Source organism: Phalacrocorax aristotelis, chromosome 6 (genome assembly GCF_949628215.1).
Source record: "Phalacrocorax aristotelis chromosome 6, bGulAri2.1, whole genome shotgun sequence".
In the NCBI taxonomy this organism is placed as follows: domain Eukaryota; kingdom Metazoa; phylum Chordata; class Aves; order Suliformes; family Phalacrocoracidae; genus Phalacrocorax; species Phalacrocorax aristotelis.
In genome coordinates this window covers 44,627,657-44,647,770 of record NC_134281.1, presented here as the reverse complement: position 1 = coordinate 44,647,770, position 20,114 = coordinate 44,627,657, and the positions used below count along the sequence as shown (strand labels likewise).

General features: G+C 45.1%; 1 long non-coding RNA gene across 1 annotated transcript in view; it reads left to right on the top strand.

The window, feature by feature from the left end:
* Nucleotides 1–2,177, top strand: part of LOC142059121 (uncharacterized) — a 104,482-nt gene extending 102,305 nt beyond the window's left edge. Inside the window, exon 5 of the long non-coding RNA XR_012661213.1 lies at nt 1,853–2,177. This is a non-coding gene — a long non-coding RNA (uncharacterized LOC142059121). The remainder of the gene's footprint in view (nt 1–1,852) is intronic.
* The last annotated feature ends 17,937 nt before the right edge of the window (nt 2,178–20,114 follow it).

Here is a 20,114-nt window from a genome sequence, read left to right as displayed (position 1 = left end):
CTTCCAGTGGAAGATTGGATTAGATGACCTCCAGGGGTCTCTCCCAACCTACATTCTTCTGTGATTCCAGGAGTGAATGGTAGCAAGCTCAGGATGCCTGCAGCACAGGCTACTTTTATTTCTACCTAACATGAATAAGCACATTGTGTGGATACCCAAAGGCTGTGACAGACAAGCCCTGGCAGTGATCTGAGCTTTTACTGTCCTCAGCTGTCGGCCTGTGTCTCTGGCAGAGGATATCATGCTTGTACCAGCAGGAGGGAAGGTGTGAACTGGAGCAGCTGAGGATGCTCAAATTGTTCCTACAAGCCGTGTGTCATGGCCCAGTCATGTTTTAGACCATGATAGCCAATTGCTCAGATAATGGGAGACAGAGCTCTAACTTTATGCAGCCAGGCTTGGAAAAATGAAGCCAAAGTGACTAGAGCTTGACTTGAGTGTAGAGAAGGGATGCTGCAGTCCTCCATACCATCTGAATGCTAAACAAAGCATGACATGGCTCAGAAGCCAAATGCTTACGCAGTTTCCCACCTCTGAATATTAGCTTTGAATTGGCTTTGATTTTTATTGCATATTTGTCCACAGCAGCTGTCAGAAAGTTTACATGCTAGAATTACTGCTGTAATAAATATAACCTTCCAAACCCTTGCTATGGTTCTACCCATTGGGAGTTTATGTAACATACTGAGTGGTACAAAAAATATGCAGAGAACATTTTGCTTCCTGGAGATTGCAGCCTGGTTTGACAACTCAGTGCTGACTCACTGCCCGGACCTGGGTTTATGCCTTGGTGTTGCTCTGTAGTAAAGCAGTGAGGACTACAGCCATTGACATTGCCACAAATGGATGTGAAACCAGACTGTTACCATCCTAGGTGACTTTTTTCCTTGGCAGTGCAAATGACATGGCATTCAGCCAGAGGCCAGCTTAGAGCAAAGGCTGCTTTCCTGGGCCAGTAGGTGAAGAAGCAGAAAAGACCCTGAAGTGGTCTCAAAACACTATAGTAAGATGAAGATTTCTTTTAGTGCTATTTTTATCCAATACTCTAATTTTATCTAGTTTCCTTACATAACTTTCAGAGTTACAGCTGAATAAACTTCCAGGGAAGAGAAATATTTCTAACAGAGCTGTAACTTTCTCCAGATTGATTTTCTGTAATCATCCACGAAAGGCTTCCAGAGCACGTATGCAGCGTAGGTCCTTTGTCTATCAAGGAAAGGGTAGAGAAAAATCCAAGCCCTGTAACTGCTGAGTTTGTCCCTCATTCCGGAGATGGCAAAAAGAAATTATTTTATTGGGGTTGTTTCAGGCATGAAAATGCAGTTTATGATAGTGATGGACTAGTTTCCAGATAGGTTTAGTTATATGGGGTTAGCACACCAGCAGCACTTCTGCACCCATCCTCCCAGGACTACCCCACCTGCACTCCTGGCCTGACCCTGCTCCACCTGCCCACATCTCCTTGCACTCGGAGCACATGAACAGTGACTGGAGGTGCACTGTGTCTCCATCTGCCTCCCATCCAGTCAGTACAAGCTCTAGCAGTTGGAAGAGGGGAGATCTGGCTCTGCTGCCGGCACCAAGCTGATGGCTGCCCCAGGCAGCTGCCTACCCGGCCTGTGCCTGGAGTAGACCTTTGGGACTGTGAGGGTTAGGGTGTAGCTAAAGTTAACTGTCTTCTGGCTCTTCTCTGTTGTTCAGGGGCTGTGTGAGGTAGATCACAAGTTAGCAAAATGTTGAGGATTTTCTAATGCTCCCTAGGGACCAGGTGGGTCCCTGGCTCCTGCAGGATATGGCCTGAGAAAGGCTACCTTTTCTTTTCCCAATTCCCTTTTTGTGTTTACATCTGCAGGAAGAACACCAGAATCCAGGCCAGATGTCTTCTCCAGCCCCTCCCTGCATCTAAATGGGAAATGTTCACTGCGGCACCCTAGAAAAGCCAGTCTGCTGACCAGCCAAGCATGAGGGATGGGGAAAACAAGGGCTTGAAGAAATGTGAGCAAAACCACAACAAATGTAAGTTTAAACAGGAAAAATGGCTGGAAAGACAATGCACCTGCACCCCTGCAACTCTTTTTTTTTTTTTTTTCAAAATGGAGAGGAAACTGGGGTGGTGGTGTTCACAAGAAATTTTGTTGGTCAGTCCTCATTTTTTTTAACAATTGAGAAAAGTTGTTAACAAAAATAGAAAGAAAAATCACAAGACTCATGAATTAGAATGTTTTCTAGCTGTCTGTCTTTCCCTAAAACGTAGGCTACACTTGGATGGTAGTTTAGGGGCTGTCTTATACTAAAGGCATTAATTTGGCTAACGTACTTGAATAACTAATGGCCAGATGCAAAGCCCAGTGAAGCCAGCGGGAAGTTTTCCACTGGCTTCTTTAGACTTTGGATGACTCTTAACTATATAGGAGAAATAACATGCAAGAGTAATCAACATTTGCCCCTTCTTGGAAACACATCAGCCCAAAGGGGCTGTGGTCATGTATTTGTTATTGCATCTGACTCTGACACCCTATAAGGAAAGCGCAGATCATCAGAACGCGATGCAGCAACATTTGAGATCTTGGACGTAGAATTGTTTATTGAACAATGACAGACTGCAGCACATCGCTTTTAATAATGATAAGGAAAGGTTTATGCAAGCACACATCTGCACTTGGCTGGGTACAGAGCGCGTTAATAATGTCATGTTCCTGATTAGCTATAAATTTCTCCAAAGCACTTGCTGAAATAGGAGCACCAATTGTGACTGATTTGTGCTGCACAGCTCGCATTGTTTCCACTGCTTCAGACTTGGTGTGTAGCAATAAAATATAGCCCTGTAGAACTGCTGGTCCTTTATCTTCTACTGTTTCTGTCACACAGTTTCATTATGTTGGTGCTGCTTGGACTCTGCCCTGTTTTCATAGTCCCTATTAAAGATAAGTGGGTGAGATAATTTTTTCTACAATTTAATACTCTGATGATCTGTGCAATACAGATCATTGTCCAACAGCCCCTTCAGTGATAGGTATTACGGCTGAGAATGGTAGGTGCTAGCAGATGCAAACTTGTGCAAACATGCAGCTGGAGGTGCTGGAGAGAGCATATTGTAAAGACATCCCAGCTTATAGGATGTGAGCGGGCTTGCCCATGGACAGTCAGACCATCTCTAGCCTAGTGCTGTGCCTGAACAAGCAATCCCTTCCCCGAGCCATGCTGCACAGGGTTAAGACGGTGAGGCTCCATCTGGATAGGGCCATGTGGTTTTGCTCGGACACTGTGTTCCTGTTTGCAAAGGTCTGGGTCTTTCCAGGGCTGCCATGACCAGCAACATCTCTGGCTATTGAAGTAGACTAACAATATTTAGGACTTTGGCAGCAAACAGAGACAGGTTTTTCTCACTGTCCCTGTGCTAGGTCTTGCAGTGGTCGTAATGGAGATTTCAATAGCTCTTGTGACACATAATCCAAAGAGGGTTTTCTGTGTAATGTAGCTCTCTGAAGACCATTAGTGATTTCCTCAGGGTGAGAGGTAACAAAGACTTCTTGCACTGTGAAAGCCGCCTTCTAAAATTAGAAGCAGGGCACTAGTATTAGATCCTGCCCTAGGAATGTAATTGCAAAATACATATAGCTGTTCCCTGGTGTGTCTTTATATCTAGATTATTTCATTATTCACCAATTTTTTCATGGTCTCCTAGTCTCCTGTTACCTCCCAGATTTATTAGGATGCCTAAAAAATGGCCAGGTCTTAAGACAGAATGAAATGGGGAGCAAACAGCAGTGAGGGCTGAGAGTACTGTTTCCTTCCATAAAGTATGTCTACTTGCCCTGAATCCAGGGATAATAGCTAGTCTGACATAACAATAATATAAGCTGGCCTTCTGCCTTTTCCAGAGTTAATTTAGGATCCCAGATATGATTTCTGCACAGTGAAAAGAGGAAGTCATCATTTCTGTCTGAATGTGCTGTATCATTTATTGAAGCCCACCTGATACAGCTATAGCTTATTCTAACTTTGATCTTCAGTATCTGAAGAGAGTCCTCCAACAAGTCCTTCTGAGTGGGAAAGGCAGCACAAGCAGAACCTGCTACCATCTTGGGAGGGGAAAGTGAGGTACCAGGACACTGATTATTTGGAAGGAGGGGGTGAACTCACATGCTGTATGTTAGTACCTTTATTCTTGCAAAAGGCTCAGGAAACAGCCAGTGGTATGTGCTGCCTTTTCTGCATTTGTAAGAAAAACTTAGAGCTCCTCTGTATGAATTAGAGCAGTCAGACCAAAACTATCACTAAATCTGAGAACGAGCTAAGGATCAGAGAGAGTCCCGCCACGGCTCCCATTCAGAAGCACTGTATATTATTTTAAAGGAGCCTTATGCAAGAATTATGTTGCATTCTGAAAGAGGAGATTGTTTTACTTACTTGATGTGGGAAGGTCCTCAAATTACAGCCCTTCCTGCTTATATTATTGCATTCTAGGGTTCATCCTGCTGCAGTTACCCTGTGCTGTATGGGAAGCAGGATCCATGGCAGATAAACCCACAGCCAAAGCCTGTTGTTACAAGAGAAGTCTCTTGCCAGAGAGCCTGAGCTATTTCAGACTTCTCATTACAGCTGAATGCAATTAATAGCTACTTGGTTCTGCTGTGGGAAGAGGGTGTGGGAGACAGGTCAGAGTGTCCTGGAGCACAAACTCCCTGTACATCTCCAGAGCAGGTACAGCATTGAATGGAGGCTGCAGTGACAGGCGGTGTCTTCAAACTAACATTGGACAAAACACTCCTATCTGCATTCTGCCTAGAAGACTGAGTTTTGGCTTATTCCTCCATCACAAAGTGATCTACTTCCAGGGAGAAGAAGGGAGGAAGGAGCAGAGGAGGTGGGTGCTTCAAATCTCAGATCTGGTTTGAAGTTGGCTGGTGGCATCCTTCAGTGGATAAGGACTTGTGTGTGCTTGCTCTGACAAAGGTTGCAGGCTGCTTTGCTACACAAACAAAAAGTTATGCTGTGTGTGTAAATTAAAACATAATAAAGCAGAATCAATCCTTTTGAAGCAGCCAACTCAAGCCGAAGACACAGCTCCTAGTCCTGGTTGCAGATCCTGATAAGGGGCATGCACCTGAAGCCTGGCACTGTCTGGCTTTGGCTGCAGTCATTTCTTTGCTGGGTATATGACATCTCTCAGGCTGTGCTCTGGGCAGGTCACGCTATATTTAAGTACATTTTGCTGGTGAGGGACTAAAAGGCCTCCAGAGTTGTAACTTCCTAAGGGCTATTCTGCAGAGTCCTTCCTCCTTTCTTTTTTTTGTTTTCCTTTAAAGGAAACTCTCAATCTTCCTAGGAAATAATCCTTTGTTTATGACATGAAAAAACGTGTGCTCTCCTGGCCAGAGCGTGGAAGAGCCAATAGGAAGAAGTGCCACTTGTGTGTTTTGATACAACCAAGCATGTCTTAAATAAACACTTGTTTATTTTTCTACCTCTCTATTGAATTGCATCGTTGCCAACATAGAAGGTAAAAGTATCCAGTTCAAAGAAGGCGACTGTAAGCGTAGGTTGACATCCTGTCGTAAATATAGAACTGGCCTCATGACAATGCCCTGCTTGGGAACAATGGGAGCATGGCTGGGAGAAAGAAATTTGTGAATTAACACAGCCAAGGCAAATGATTGACACCTGATGGAGGAAAAGAGCTGTGGGCAAAACTGCCTGCTCTCACGGGTGCTGCTGAGCTGGCCTTTGCCCCCTGCACAGAGCTGTGCAATGTCTCTGCCTTGCTCACATGCCATCAGTGATGCCACCCCGGGGGTATCAAGGACATGGGAGACCCTTCTGTGCCAAACCGTAGAACAGATTTCCCTCTACCCTCACTCAGGCTGGAGCAAAGCAATAGCTTTTATCTGCTTTTGCCTCTGTCCTGCGTTGCCAACAGGACACCCAGCCTTGGAGAGAGGGCAAGTTTCTGCACTGCCCAGTACTTAGATTAGCATTTGCCATGTTTGGGGTCTTCCCTGGAGACCAGCACCGGGGAAGCTGCAGCCAGACAGCCCTGGACAAAACCCCTGTGGGCTGGGTGATACCACCCTCCATTGTGTTGCACTGGAATGGGCAATGGAGACCCATTTCTACAAGCAGGGTGAGAGCCCCAGGCACTGCCAAGACAGAAATGAGAAGGTTCATCTCAGTCAGGCTTTGGTATGAGGAAATGGAATCCCAGGCTGATTAGGAAGCTTACTGGTGCTCTTTGTGATACCTGAAAAAACCTGTTACAACAGATAAAGAACCAGTCTGTGGTTGTCAGTTTTTCTTGACTCTGGCTGAGGACCTGGTAGAAGTCACCAGCTTCTGTCCCCATCAAGGAGGAGCAGACTGGAAGAAGATAGGAGCCACATGCTTCTATAGCTGGTCTTCGCATTTACAACACGCTTGTGGGTACTTCCTCATGACTTTTTGGGAACTGATGGCTAAAGTGAGTGCCCTCCCATGCATCAAGGAAAGATTTTCACTTCGGTGAATCCCTTGTATAAACTGGATTGAGTTTTAAAAAATCTGCAGAGGGAAGGCTAGTTTAGTTTAGCTTCATTATCATCATTTAGTTTAGTTTTCCTCTGATTACAGTTTTTTTGTGACTGTCATGTTGGAAATGATGGCTTGCACTGAGGCTGCAATACTCACTTCACTTGTGTCCTAAGCCACCTCTAGCTCCTGGGCTGAGCCAGTGGACCAGCATCCACAGTGACAGCAAGCAACTCTCACTAGTTTATCTTATCCAGCCTACAGAGTATGGCATCCAAGAGTTGAAGCACTGGGTTTTCTTCTTTTCTCTTTCTGTGCAGCACAGGGTGTGCCCCATTTGACCTAAATATTTGTGAAGTTACATCCTTGGGACAGACTGACAAAAGGTTATAAACTCATTTGTTTTCATCTTTTCCTAAGTTGGGCAGGCTGCAGTGAGGCATGACATCTGCCTCACATGGGGTCCCTCATACCTTCCTCTGACGCATCTTACGCTCGCCACCATCTGGGACAGGATATTGGGTTAGACGGGCCATGGACCTGATCCACACTAACAATTCCTGCTTCCTTACCCTGGGAGGGCATGGCTGCTGCTGCCTTGTCACATTCTATAGGCATGGACCCGTGGGTTCTGGAGGTAGCATTTGGATTAAGAAGCAAATAGTGTCATGGGAGCTCAGCTGTCAGTTCTGTGTTGGAGGGGCTCTTCATGCTTGTGAGTTTGGTCCTCAGCTTAGTGAACCAGTATGAACCAGCACAGTGCTGTGGGGGTCAGGATCTTCCCACTGACGTCAGTGCCATTAGGTTGCTTTGTACCTGACCATTAGCTGTGCTCATCTTTGGAGAAAGAAGAGAAAGAGTAAGTTTTGAGTGTCAGTGGAAGGAAACAAGGCAGTTTAATCCCAGAGGTGAAGTGTGTGTACGTAACACCAGTTTTTACAATATCTCCAGCGTTGTTTAACAACAGCTGCATTTAATTATGGTTGCACACTATTATTTCTTTCAGGAACAGAGAGGAGTGAGGTGTAGTCTCAATATTCAAGCATAAGACAGAGTGGAAGGGATTTTTCCACTCCACTCTTGACTTCAACATTGGTCAAATTCCCTAGCCACTTCAAGAGCCTTTCCTAATGTGGGTGCCAGGTGTTCCCACATCTGGGCTCTGCCAGGTGCAAGGCTAGTCCTGGCTGTGCAAAGGTGCCTGTGCATGCAGCAGTCGCAGGTGCTCCATGAGGAACGTTGCTGTGTCTGAAGCCAGTGCTACAATACAGACCCATCGACTTAGGGAGAAAACAGCGAGTGTCTTGTCTTTCACAGTGTATTTTAGTTTTTAGGCTGCAGCATCTTTGTGCTCGGCTATAATCATGCACTACTCCCTAGCATACCTAGAGAGCTCCCTCATGCTGCCCTATCAAGCAATCTCTTTTCTCAAAAAGCTGAACAAATCTGCAGCCAAGTGTTTGAGAGTCAGTGCACAGTTTCCATTAAACATCCTGGCTGTGTTGGACTTTCACGTGCCTGCTCTGAAACAGCATGTTTCCCTGGTTTGTATGATATCAGTGGGGAGAGGTTTGGGGGGAAATAGAGGCAGGACACTGGGGTGAATTTCTACCGACCTGTCAGCTGATGGGTGGAAGACAGAGAGCCCAAAGTATTCTCAGGAGTGACAGGTGAGTTATTGCAGAAGGGAGTCGGTGCAGCCCAGAAGTAGAAACGTGCAGTGTACGAGGCTGGTACTGCCTGTGCTAAAGCTGCTGATTTGCAACGTGTAACCAGCAGTGTTGTGAGCCTGATCCCACTGTTTATGTATGCTCTGTTATCAGAGCCTCTCAAATGTTTTCCATCAGCTAATCCTTAACCCTTTTCAGATATAGACCAACCCTGTGATGGAACCAAGAGCCAGATCAGAAATAAATTCTTCCTACTCTTTCTTTGAAGGGTTTTTCCAATGCATACCCCTCCCCCCCCCAAAAAAAAACCCCAAACAACAAAAAACCCCCAAACCAACATATGGATATTATTTAGAAAGAAGCAACAACCAACTCTATCCTCTCACCTAGGGAATATTTAACAAGTCAAGGACAAAGTATCTGAGGGAAAAAACAATTTGAAAAACCCTGTAGGAGAGGCTCAGAATCCAAAATCAAGGTGACTTTCTTTGAAAATTGTCTAAGTGACAGTGACCTAACAGTGCCATTTGAAACAATGAGCAGGCCTTCTGGAGCAGACTAGGCAAAGGTGTTCAGGTGCCTGCGTATTCTAGTGTCCCGGAGCCAGTCAAAGAGAGTTGAGTGCTTTATGGCTGTAGAGGCCTTACCCCATCTAGCTTATAAAGACTCACTGAAAAACTACATGGATCTATGGTTTCTGAGTTCTTGTCAAAGGGTTTGACGACTCTCAGGACAAATTTCTTTTTCCTTGTAACTGATCTGAATCTCCCTCACTGCAACTTGTCCTTTCACTGTGTGTCTTTGAGAGGCCAGGCTTCATCATCTCTGTTACTACCCATTATGTACTGGAAGCTGCCATTCCTCATCACTCTCTCTGCCCCAGCCTGAACAAGCCCAGTTCCCTCCTCTCATGCCATGTGCTTTGGCCCCAGATCATCCTGATGGGTAAGTCCCGGCTCTCTAAGTCACTCCCCTTAGTCAGTGTCATGTCCTGGGGAGCCCAAAGCTGGATGCAGTATCCAGACCTGGGTTCACAAGTGCTGAATACAGGGGAAGACCCATTTCCTTCAACCTGCTGGTTACACTTTTGCTATTGCAAAAGTTGCAACTTTGTTGCAAAAAAGTTGGATTTTGTCCCTGGAAGGGCACATTGCTGACTGAGGCTCAGCTTATTGCAATATAATAAATATCCTTCTCTTCCACTGGCATGCAGATCTACAAAATGCCCCTGACTGACCTCTCGTGAGCCTATATAGGCAACAGGGACAGATAAGGACTTCAGCAATCCTGTAGAGCTTCTATTTCTTGTACAGTTCCACCATGCATCCAGTTTCTGATTGACTCTGTCCATCAAAGCCTTGCTTTAAGTGTTTGTAAGCTCATAGCAAAAGCAGTAGCATACCAGGAATGTGTCTGCTCTATGGAATTACTTTTCCAGGATCTTCTGTTCCCTGAACACTGGTTCAGGTGTCTAAGCAATACAAAGATCTGGGAGAGGTTTCAAGGGAAATGGTGTCCTTCAAATGTAGCCTTACTCTAGTTGCAAATTAATAAGCAGGAATGCAGCTAAAGCAAGAAGTGAATAGACTAGAAAAACTCCTGTGTAAAAGCTTTCCAACCCAAAGAATGTGCATATTGATAATTGCTTGAAAAATATATTATTCGCTTGCCTGGGGGTGGTGGAAAGCTGAATTGCTAGGAGGAAAAGAAGGGTCAATGGGGACTGCAAAAGCTTTGTTGTTATGTCCTGAATCTACAGCTAGATCACCAGCTGCTGGGCACCACTGCAACTCTGTTGACTCTCTGCAGATGATGTCCTGGGGTCCAAGAATGTATGAAGGGCAGAAGCACAGCTAGATATTTTGCCCTGTGTTTAAGAGGATCCTTTCTGGATTGTCACAAGGCCATTCATGTCATTTCTTCTGCTTCTGCCCACCTGCTCTGCTTTAATTCTGTGCCTGGGGTACACAGGACTCTTTCTTTGCTCTTTGGCCTCAGCCCTGTGCATGCTTCCAGCTGTGTTCCACTACCATGTCTGGTGGTACTGCAAATGGAAGTCCCACCACCCATTCCATCAACACCACAGAGCCCACGGTCCCATCATGGCCATGCTGTGGCCTCAAATCACCTATGCCAGTGTCAGGGTGAGGTTGTGTGTATGAGCCAAGGTCACCAGGTGGCTCTAGGCCTAAGCCCTGAACTTTTGCACCACGCTAAAGGGAAGGTGGATAATTTGGGGGTTGTGAGAAGCCTGAGAATATAGCAGCATTCCTGTATACAGACTAGGTGGGGCAGCAGCAAGGGGATATTAGCTCTCCCTAGCAGTCAGTGTCTGAAACTTCCTTGTATTGTTTGTCCAATGCTAAGAGTTTCCCCTGAACACTAAAAATAGCTTTTTGTTTGTAAGTTCACTTTGCATTCAAGCTTCCTCTCTTGGTTTTCTCAAAAGGTTCCTTGATATCTTTAAATTTGCTTTAACCACAGGAACAAAGGCAGCAAAAGTCTCCCTGCACAAAATGGGGATGTTTTCACCTCAGAAAGAAAGAGGGGGAAGCAGTTTTTAATATCTTCTTATGTTTAGTTCAGGTTTGACTGGTGAGAGCAAGCATCATGTTCAGCCTTTATTCCGTTTACCCAGTAAGAGCAGAAAGGGAATGCATTGTCCTCCTGGGATCCCAGGGAATAGTTGGCAGTGATACCATACATTGAAAAAATGTTGTTCTCAAAAATACTCGAGCAACCACCAAGCAACAGTGATCACTATTCCTCTTAGCTCTAGCCCTTGGCAGCTGTTATCTGGACCAGATGTTGTCTCTAGTAAAAGAGAGATGCTGTTTTCTGGGGCAGAGGGATATTTTTTTTTTTTTCTGACATTATTTCTCGATTTGTTTCTTTTAAAAATAATGCTTTGTAGAATGTTAATAAATAGCTGTTTATTTTGACAGTAGTGTCAAGCGCATGCTAATGTGTTATTGTCTGTACTGTGGACACTTAAGACATATAAAGGGATTTTGTGTTGCTGGTTCCAGGGAAGCAGGAGGGTTTTGCTAGTGGTGGACCCAGTCCAGAGAATGTGCATTACATATGGCTGTTTATGTCTTGCTCCGTCTGTAAGAGTTCCTTCAGTTGATGAAAGATTGTTTGCTAGCACTCTAGAAACTGGCAGGATGGTATTTATACCATTGTCAACTCCGATAAAAGTTTCAGATGTTACAAAAGCTCTTAGCTTAGATCAGAAAAAAAGAGAATTAATTAAATCTAGATTTATTCTAAATTTGTTTGTGTTCAAAAGTGATCTGCCTTGCAAGCCTTTGAATCTGGGCTGATCTACTTGGTATCTACTACAAAGAATCTAATTTGAAACGAGGCAATTTTGCTCTAGATAGCAGTCTAACCACAGCAGTGTGGAGCTTAACATGGCATGGAAAACCAGCTGGTACCTCAGGTAAGAGAGCTCATGCAGTAGTTGCTGTTGGTATGCTGCAATGTAGATGTGACTGTAACTTGCGCTTCCTGCAAGTAGATCCCAAAACTCAAATCCTGGGTGCAAGTGTAAAATCATAGGGCTAGAAAAGCCCTCCTAAAATGTCACCTCCTTCTTCTGTGAGCTGTGGAGCTAGACCTGCTCAACCCACATCAGTCCTGGCTCACAGCTGGTGATGGAGACACCTCAGCCTACCCAGGCTGTCTGATGCAATCCTGTACTATCCTCACTGCCTAGAAATTTTCCTCCAAGGTATAATCACAGCCTTGATGGTTTCAGTTTACTTCTTATTGAAACTACAGTGGATGTGACGGTGGATGTGATAGTACTGCAGCATGAATACTCAGGTCTTCTGGAAATATTAAGCCTCTTCTGACTGCCTTTAGCTAGCAAACAGTGCAGCGCAACCACTTCTAGGGTGTAACACTAGTTCAGTATCTATAATATACATGGAAAGGGACATTAGATCGTGAAACAGAACCCTATATTCGTATAAAAAGAAGTCACGAAGACATGTGAATACCAGCTCCTTGGTGAAGGAATATATTCTCAAATTGACACTCCTGCTGGAGCAAGTGCATGGTGCATGGTTGAATGACCTTTGCCTCTTGGGAGGTACGCCCCAAAGATATGATGCATTACAGCAATAGGAAAGGTTGCATTTCTTTGCCTTTGTAACACATTATGCATTGAAACAGTACTTCCTCTGGAAAGGTCATGGCACTGAATAATGCAGCAAGCCTTATCAATGAGTAGGCATATTATATATGAAATGTTAACACTCATACATGCGAGAATGTTTCTTAAGACAGCATCTGAATTTATGTAGTGTTAGTAATAGGTGGATACATTTTATGCTAGAAACAACTATAATAAAACCAGATTGCAACTGAAACTAAATGCTAAATTGAATCATAAAAATAAAACAAAAATGAAGTGCTGGTGGACTCCCATCTGCATCGGATTCAATTAAAGAAACTGTTGAGGCCAAAATTATGCTTGAAGCAATTGTGAAGGACAGGCCGATAATATCATCTCTGAGTCAACATTCAAGTGATTTACTGGACTTTGGAGAGAATGAACTCCTCTTGAATTCACACAAAGGATCGGCCTTTTCAGCTGGTGTTTCTGAATTATTCTGCCTGTCTACTTGCACAGTGTCAGGTTATTTTGGGCTGTTTGGGGCCGGTGCGAGGCTGCGGACAGAGAGGGTGTGCAGCAGTGCCTGCTGAGATCCCTGGAGTCCTTCCAGTGCTGGGTGCTCTGCTGACTTCCAGAACAAAGCTCAGCACAGCAGGGCGGGAGTATATGTTTTCTGCACCAGAAATAAAAAACGGCTGCTGTTGAGGGCAAGTGATCTTTAGTCCATCTGGTACAAATGGCTTTAGGATTGGGTATCTTTGCACTGGGTGCTGTTCCCACTGCACACATATTTGCCTGGGCTCCTACCAGTCCCTTCAAATGAGTGATCTCTGGCTTCCCCAGGAGCAGCACTTTACTGAATTAATGCTTTAAAACATTAATTTTTATTCAGGTGGGAATCTGCCAGGATTTTTTCTTTATACTCTGATTTGGCGTTTTCTTGCAGTCTGTAATTATGTAAAATGTCTGGGCAGGAATTTTCTGACTGGGTTTTCGTAATCAGAAAATGGTCATCTAGGATAACCTGTCTGTGTTTGCATGTACGAGGGTCAGTTCAGTAAATCTCCCAGTCCTGAAAACGTTTCCAAGTGGTTTCAAAACTGGAAAGCATGACTTCTGGATATTTTTTTACAGTTTTATCTCACTTTGCTGTTGTCTGTAGTGTTAAACCCAGAATGAACATTGCAGTTGATCCATGCCATTTCCCCTCCTAAGATGATCTCTTTGTAAGGATTCTGAAGCTCTGATTTTCCATTCCATCTCAGGGCGGTAAAGTACTCCCCTGGCTCTGGTCTTATGTGAGTACAAAGATTTACTGGATCCTTCTGACAACTCAATCTGAGTTCCAGTTGGATGGAGGCACACCTCACTGTAGGGATGTCTCAGCTGGCTATGTTGCCATTTGCAACTGTATTTTTTCTGCATTTCTCGCTGTCAGAGTCACAGCAGTTCTGCACGCTTTCAGACATTTTTTACCCCTGGAATAGAGTGATGGCCCCTCTTTATGGCAGAAAACCCATCCTTTTTCTTTTAACTGACTCTTTGTCATGAAGCCTAAACCTGGTTTTGATGTACCTAATCTGGTGTGAGGCCAGATTGTGTGCAGCAAAACCAGGAAAAAGTAAAATGGCTAAAATGTGATGTACTGGGGTATCCTGGCTTTACCTGTCCCATGAAGTCTTCAACAATTGCTCAGTTACCAGAGAACAGAAACAGATATATAGAAAATAGCAGAGCACTTACAAATAAAAGTGAATTTTGGGGGATGGGGGTAGAAGGGAAGTGAAAGGAGGAGGAAGATGAAACCATCCGTGAAGACTTTGCTAACCTAGAGGTGTTTGAATTAAGCCATGCGTTTCCTTGGAGGCAGTTTTTTTCCAGAGAGCCACCAGTCTATGTATGCTGAGTGACAGGTGCTGGTTGAAGTGACTGTTTTCTTTGGAGGAAATTGTTTACATTCTGTAAAGGCTCAGGTATGTTCTTCTCTTCTCTGTATGCCAGCACATGCTAACAATTAAAGCAGTGGACGATGCAAAGACTTTCTGGGCAGAAATCCTTCCCTGTCTCTGTGGAGCCTGTACACTTTCCTGGGTGATGGTACAGCTTGCCACAAAGCAGTCAACGACTCTGCATGTGCGTTCTGGCTCAACCCGAGAGGAAAAAACATCACTATTGGACTCGTATCCTGAAAAGGGAATTCAGCGTTGGGAGCTTTCTGGGTTGCATCTGCACCCTGTTGAAGTCAGTTGCCATGAGGTCAAACACATCTGCATGTGCTGATGCCCACACTGAGGTCCCAGAGCTCTCTGTAGAGCGGCAAGGACACTGCTGTGTTATCCAGCAGTGCTAATGGTTCAGGTCATACAGACCATCCCAGGGAAGAAAGATGAACTTGCATTTTTCTCCAGTGATGATGGTGATGTCATGATATGGTAAACAAAGTATTTCATCTTTTCTCCTTTTCTTTGCTCGGTTCCAGGAGCTAGTCAGGGTTTTCTGCCAGAAAGCTGACTTTTCTCCTGGCTGAGGCTTGAGGGCCCATCAGTGCTGAAACATCGCTGGAATGTTCTGTCCTGCAGACACGAGGGAACAAAAACCTCTCTGGAGGAGGAAATACTAGCCCAAGAGCTACAGGCTTTGTTTCTGTACCTGTCACAGTTATTTATTATTTCAGGCAACTTCTGTATTTATGTAGTGCTCCTGAAAAACGGTGCTGAGCCCTGAATAAGTAGATGAACAGACTCTCAGCACCTCACTGCTCATTTTTGCCAGCAAACGGAAAGCCCTGTGATGGAGTGGAAGGTATAGCATCCGAAATTACTGGGTCACGTAGCAACAGCTAGTGATGCTTTTAACTCCTGCTGGTACAACTTTGAAAGCAGCTGTTTCGTGGGCTGAATATAAAGGCAGTTTGTTTGCAATTAGTTTTTGTTGACTTTGCCAAAATGCCTTGTCCAAACAAAACCATGTGCAAGTGTGTTCATACACACGCGCACACATGCTCACACACACACACGCACACGCACGCATATTCTGGCATAAGCCCACTCCAAATTACAGTTCTTCTCAGTTTGGTACAACACTGTTGCTCCCCAAGTATTCTGCTTGGGTTTGAATGTCATGGTCCTTCTGTCTCCTGTCACTGCCTGACCCTCATGAAAGCTGTGTTTTCAGAGTAATTTTCCCACCAGTAACACAAACGTCAGAAGAGCTGGGATGAGGTCCAGGCTGGTGCCCTCTGCTCCTGCTGTGCACCCTCTCCTGGCCATGGTCCTTCACTTCCTCCTCCTCCTCACTCTCCACTTGCTGCCCATGCTTCAGGATAAAGTGACTCAGCTGAGAATAGCAGAGAGCGAGTCTGACTCAGACGCAGCTATCAGTGCTCAGGAAAGAGCTCAGACTTCTTGGAACCTCCATTTAGTATCCTCTAACTATGCCTAATATGGCTGTGAATCTACTTCTTGGTTTTATGGAAACTGTGTGTGGCACTAGGCTCAGTGAAGCAGGAGGCTCAGGACAACAGTGGAGTTAGTTGTGGGTCAGATGTGTGCATGAAGAATGGTTGTGGACCCATGGTGCTTCTGCACTGCAGGACTGTGGAGGCCTCAAGACCCATAAATGCTCTGGGAAATATTCCCAATGTGGGTCTCCATCCCATCTACAGAGCCAGCCTTTCTCTATCTTCCCAACAGTTCCCAGTTACAGGGGGCATTTGTAAGCAGGGGATCAGGCACAGAAATATGGGTGCTCTGGTGCTTCCTGGGAGGTTGCGAGCTGCAGGAGGAATCCAGGAGTTGCTGCGGGTTGAATTCTAAATAGGTGCACATTTCCTCACTGTGTTTGCTGGCAGCTGTGGATGTGCTGCTATCCATCAGGGAGGTGTGAGAATACCAGAAACCAGCCCCTCTCCTGAGTCAGATGATTTTGAGGTGGGGAATCTTGTTTTCATAAAATTCTCTGAAACTGGCCCCTGACAAGTGCAGTATGGCTAAGAAAACTGTGTCTACTTGTACATCCTCACATCATCTGCTTCTGAATGTGGAACAGGCATATTAAAGATGGGGGTTTTGGTGAAAGCCTCTGTGTGTTTGTGCTTAGGATGAAGAAGCTGAAGCTGATTATACTTCACGGTATTTTTTTCATGTTATATAGCTGCAAAGTAGCAAACAGAAATATATCTCTTTGTCAAGTATACATGACAACACTAATTCATCCTAGGTTACCCCCTCAATCTTGGGCTGGGTCAGCGGCTAGATCTTTACTGTCAAAGTCAGACCTGCTCCAAACACACAGTTTGGATAGAAGAAGTTAATTTAACTTGCTGTCCTGCAGCCAGATGAGTGATTTGTCTGCACGCTAAATCCCCATGGTAGGTCCTAACAACCTTTGGGCCTTTGGCATTTCCCAGCCTGCCATGTGTGGGGTTTTGCCTCCTGCCCACTCTGTCTGGCAGGGGTGGGGGGCAGGAGATGGTGCTGTTGGACCATCACTGGGTTTCTTCTGACTGTGCGAGCAACAGGCAGTGTTGGGGAGAAATGCAGTCTTGGGCACACTCTGCTGTGGTTTATTTTCTGCCGGCACTGACAGCCGGCACACAGACTGCAACCCTCTCCCCTCGAGGACTTGTATGTACAGCATGAGATAAATGTCACCAGATCTATAGGGCCCACTCTGCTGAAAAGCAACAGTCTGTGATATGATAGAAGAAGCTGTGTCATTAAGAAAGGAGAGCTATTTTCTTAGAATAATGTCATATTAAAGCAACACTTCCCTTTCAGTAGTTTTTTAATTATGTAACAGAAAAATAAAGTCAAGGGGAGTGAGAAAAACCTCTAGAAGTTATTTTGAGTGGGTTGGGTCTTTCAAATTCAACTGAAATGGGGCCAAGGTGGGAAGTCCAAAAAACGCAGACTGAAAAAAACCTGGAATTTATTAATCAAAGCCTTTTTTTTTTTTTCAGGAAAAACACAGTTAAAAACATTACGCTATGTTGAATAAGAGCCTCTCAGCCAAAAGTGTGAAATGAACCCTGTGATGCTATTTGAAGTATGTAGGTGGTATGCATAGATGCTTCTATTTACCTTTCTACTTTAGTAAGTTTATAAAACAATTAAGAGGTGTGCTACAAATAATGAGATGAAACATGGTCAAAGCATAAAAAAGTTGAAATTATTTTTTTTAAACAAAGAAAAGATATGTAAGCAAAGGAATGGGTCCCTGTTGAAAACTGGTGGAAGCTTCATCATTTGGATCATTTGAAACCGGGCTACACACTTCAGTAAAAAACATACTAAGGGAAACAGCTGTAGGTTTTGTTCCCCCAGGGAGGGGCAAGACTACCTAATATATCTTCTTAATTTCATTTCTAATTTCTATGCTTCAAATCATGTAGACAAACCTTGAAATATAACCTACAGTCTGCTAATTCCTTCCTTTCTTCCTGTCTAGAGAGAGATGTTGAGTTGAAGGCAATTGCTCAACATTTTTTACTATTATTTTTAGCCTGGTTTCCTAAGGAAATGAAGCTTATGTGAACATAGTGTCACCATGTCTGCCTGCCAGTCCCTTCTCTTTCCTTTTCCCCCAGGAAGTTCTTGGCCAAATTTCAACAAAACTTATGATAGGGCCGAGGACTAAAAAGATATTTGAGTTCTTCAAGATTTAAGGGTAGAGGTCGCTGTAGGGAGAAGGAAGTGCATGTAGCATCATTAGACAGAGACTGTATTGAAGGTTAACCAGATTTGGTGTCCGAAAGTTCTCAGTGAGCTCAGCCCAGGGGCATGAGCCCCAGGAAACTGGTGGCCTTCTGGCAAGGCAAGTCAATGGGTTAGCTCAGATGTCAGCAGAGATGGGGCTGTGTTGGGACTGTTCAGCCAGAGTAACTGGAACAGCAGTTTCTCACTGGTCACAGCCCTGCAGCCGCTTTTGCATGGCTGCCTCTGCTGTGCTAATGCTTTCCTTCCCATTTTTATTGTCTCTCTGGGGTATGCTGGGATGCACTGCTGACAATGGGGCTCCACCACACAGCCTTCAGACCAGAAAGCAGACCTTCTTGGTTCTCACAGGAGGGCTTTTTCCCCTAACTCCTTCTTTGAAGTCCCCTCGCCCCACGCCTGAGGAAGCTGATGTCATTGGAGGATGGGAGGCCGCGGCTGCTCTTGGCCAGTTCCCACCTTTGGAGGAAGGAAATTCCTTGGGGCAGTGCTGTTTATCTGTTGGCCCCCAGAGAGCTGGACTGAGAAATGATGTGGCTTCCTAAAAGCCATGGATTTTAAATCCCCCCCTTGCCTCCCCGTGCTTGCTGCGCTTTCATTGTGCAAGTGGCTGCCTGGGGACAGCTCATTGATTGCAATGTCAAAAAGCTGAAGCCTGGCGCCTTAATTACTTTTACACCTTGCTTGTGGAATTTGCTCCAGAGAAAAACAAAGCCTCATGCAAGCTAGTTTCTGTGGATTGATTAAGGAAGAAAAGCCCAACAAACAGCCCCCACCCCCCTCGGATTAGTGAGGGCAATGAGCCAATGCAGCTCTGCAAGAAGGAAAAGGTGGGACTTGCTGCTCCAGAGGATGCGAAGGAAGGGGCCCTGGCCACAGTCTTGAAGTCCTGTTAAACAGAGCACTAAAATTGCTTGTTGTGTTGAAGAGGAGTGCAGTGGTCAGAGCAGGAAGGACATAGAGCATCTCAGACCATCCTGCCTGAGGACACTTACAGGTTACTTACACAAGGCTGCGGAAAAGGGCAGGGGAGAGGAATGCATCTTGCCCGAACAGGTGCCTGTTTGCAGCGAGTGGTAGTATATACCTGGTATGGGGTCATTCAGATTAACCTTCGCTGTAAGATCTGACTCTGGCTCTGGCTGTGTTGCAGTCAGCCACATGATTACAGCAGGAGGAAGCGAGCCTGTGAGAGTACATTAGGCTCACATTAGGCAAGCATTAGACTCAGTAGCAGTGGGAGGGAAGGAGAATCATACAGCCTGAATATATCCAGTGTACCTTGTCTGCAGCCTCCAGTTAAAACCAGAGAGACCCTCTTCTGATTCTAGGTTAAAAGAAACTCTTTCTGCTGTCATATTGCCAGAGCACGGTGTAGTTGTGACCTTGGGTAGCCATATCACAGCCTGCTGCCAACAGGCAGGACCAAAACCCTTGAGGTCCAACTATAAACCCCCATGTGAAGCAGAAGCTTACCACTGATGCGGGCAGTGGGTCATGCCAGAAGCCCAGGAATGGCTGCACGTTATCAGAGAGTGACCCTCTGGCTGCGGGTTGTCTCCAACATGAAACTCACTTAGCAGCTGAGAGGGTGTGTGTCAAGCAGGAAAGTGCTGCCTCTGGCTCAGAGCAGCCAGAGCTTTCCCCCTCACCACACTGTGTCTCAGTGTCCTTTTAGATATTGACTAGTCTGATCCTTCTTTTAGCCTTCCTGTATCCCAGGTAAAGACTTTAGAGAATTCAGTATTAAGTCTCTCCAGCAGGAGGAATGTGCTGACACACAGATATCGCCGGACTGGCAACCTACGCTGGAAACACAGTTATTCAAGCCAAGAGGTTTTTTTTGCTGGTGTAGTTTATCAGAGCTACCCGAACAAAATTAGCTATACTAGAAAGAAAAAAATAAAAGCGTCCTTTTGTAGCACTGCATCCACACCAGGGTTTTTTGTCGGTGTAGCGCTCTCTCTCTTGTAGGGATGATGTATTTATTTTTTCACACTCCTAGCTGACATAATTAGGTTTGCAAAACTTCCTTGTGTAGACTAGCCCTAGCAGAAAAGGAGTCAGCTTGCTTCAGGCACTTCCATGCACCAGTGAGAA